The sequence below is a fragment of the Nipponia nippon genome, unplaced genomic scaffold (assembly GCF_047370975.1).
Source record: "Nipponia nippon isolate SJK-2023a ecotype South Korea unplaced genomic scaffold, ASM4737097v1 scaffold_7, whole genome shotgun sequence".
NCBI lineage: Eukaryota > Metazoa > Chordata > Aves > Pelecaniformes > Threskiornithidae > Nipponia > Nipponia nippon.
In genome coordinates, this window is record NW_028262391.1 from 12,407,396 (window position 1) to 12,410,178 (window position 2,783).

Below are 2,783 nucleotides of genomic sequence, written 5' to 3' on the forward strand. Positions count from 1 at the left end.
CTATCACCAGATGACCAATAAATACTAATAATAGAGGTGTCAAATAGAAGATGTATTTTTTAAAAAAGCCTTTAAACCAAATTCCTGTCATGCTATAGGGTGCAGCTCCATCTGGTGACTGTGTCACACTGATAAACAAATGCTCTGTTTACCCAAAACAAATATGCTAACTGCAAAGGTGGCAGATGCTGCCTGCCCTCGTGACAGGTGGAAATCAGACAAAATTCAGATTGTACCACATCCATGGGTTGCATTTATTACCCAAACAGGACACCACCTGTCTGCTGCTCAGCACAACAAAAAAACAGGCAAAGGTTCTGATCCTGCAGAGCATTTTTCTTCTGCGTTCAAAATGGCTGAAATGCCGGAGGGATCATAGAGGCAACCACGCAACCTGCTCTTGGTTTTCTGTCTAGCTCTCAGGATCGTGTCAGCATCTAGCCCCGCGACACCGGTTCCACCTGGTATTGACTAGATAAGATCTAAGATAAGACCTAGTACTTTAACTGTATAAAGTACTGTATAAGTGCAGCCCTGCTGAGTTTGTGTCCACTGTAAGAAGATGGTGTGTCTAAAGCATCCACAGGCTGTAGTAAGTTTTGGGGTTGGTTCTTTCCTGGGCCTTTCCCAGGCTCTTCCTGAGCACCAATTGCCTCCTCACAAAAATGAGACTTCATGGCTTGGCTGCCCAGTAGCCCCTGTTGTTATGGTACATTGTGGAGGAATTGCAGACTAGATGTTACCCGCTGAACATCCTGGCTGAAATTCAGGTGCTAGAATTACCAACCAGAAACCACACCCAAAGAATCAGGTACCAAATGCACTCATAGATTTAAAGCCAGAGGGGACCATCTAGTCCAAGCTGTTTGTCCCGGGCTGTGGAATATCACATGCACTGACCCCGGAAACAGGCGAGCTATTCAAGTGCATCTTCCAAAGGAGGTCTCTGCTTCCCTAGGGGCACAGGCACTACCCCTATGAAAAACAGCTTCTTATTCCTAACATGAAATTGTCTGGCATCTACCGATAACTTCCAATTCTGCCTTCTCTGTGAGGTTTAATGAGTAAAGAAATTACATTGTGTCGGTAACTGACTTTAAGTCACCCAAATCTTCCCCAGACAGCAATCACGTCTGTGAGATTCCAAATTCTGCTACTGTTTGGCAGAAGGATACATATATGCTTTCATATGTTTACAACTGTTGACCTCCATTGGCACGGCTCAGATTTTACACTGGAGGATTAATCTCCAGTTTAGTCTCGGTGCAGTCCCAGAAGCTAACACACCTCTGTGTGACTATAGGCTCTGTGTGATCAGGCTTATTTTCGACGGAGTGATTTTTTTATATGTTCTCTAAATTGACATGGGCATTGACAATAGTTAAGTAGGCAGTGTCTATAAATAATATATGCAAAACAACATAATGAAGCAGGGGAAAAATAGATGTTTTTCTGAAGAAAAAAATTTTTAAAAATCACTGTTAAGCAACATCCAGGCTATTTCTGACTTGTGGAGCTAGAAGAATCTTGTAATTCCTGATTTAGGAGCTAAATTATATCTGTCAGCTTCACCTGAATGCTCCATTTCACCAGGCGTGATCATCTAACAATGATCACAATAGTACTGATGACTTGATTTTCTTCAATATTTTTACTGTGAGAGTTAACACGTAGTCTGATGCCCTGATACCAAACATGCTGTGTGCAGCTGGTGTTTTCAGCCTGTGCAATCAGTGCAGTAGGCTCTATGCAAGAAAATTTCTGCCTGACTGACAACCGTGCTGGAAGTTGTTCTTCCACACTTTTATATAATTACTATGTATGGGGAGTCCTAGTCTCTTAATTAAGTGCCTTCTGAAAAATGTTTTGTTGTTGTTGTTATTGCTTTAAGAATAGCAGTATAGAACTATGTTCCCTCAAATGCTGCTGAAGTACTGGTAAAATAAGCCACATAGAAAGTCTCAGGTCAAGCGGTGTGTCTTTGTGTATGCAGCGTCAGTGAGCAGCGTGTACTTATCGCTAAAAGTAACAGCTACGGGAAGTTTCCACTGTGCAAAAGGCTACCTCTGGTTTCTGAGGCACCGAACAACTCTGGAGACATACCTGGGCTTTGGCTCCTGTGATAATCTGTCATTGACTGTTCTCTGTCTGATGGCAGCAGCAGCGTTTTTTCCTTTTTCATTTCACTGCGTTTTGGTGGAAAGTACCTATAATTTTTCACATCCTCTTTACTGTGGGCAACAGAACAGAAACCTCTTTCCATTTGTCTGTCTCTGCTGGTACGCTCAGTGCCTGAGCTGTCTCTCAGGAACACGTAGTTTGTTTGTCGTTTTTCTCGCCATCGCAATTTTCTCACCATCTCTGAAGCGGGATTTGGTAAGCGGTTATCTCAGTCAGCGATTATTGTGGTTTTACGCCGTGGTGCAGCTCAACCCCAGTGCAAACACTTTACCGGGAGGGCTGACAGCCACCCGATCGGCAGCTCAACTTCTGCACCCCGAGAACAGCGTGTCACTTCGGGGTGCTACAGCAGCCAAGGACACACCCCTGCGTGTCACCCATAGGGGTGACGGCGGGCTGGAGGACGCCGCAGCGGGGCCCGTGGCTGCCCTCCCCTCCTCACGCAGGGCGCTGACTCGCGGGACACTTCGCTCCCCGAGGGCGGAGGAGGCCGAGGGCAGCGCAGAGCTCAAGGGCGGGAAACTGAGGCGAAGCGCGCGCCGTGGCGCCCGGCCCCGCCCCAGCGCGGCGGCGCGCGGTGCATGCCGGGAGCTGTAGTTCAC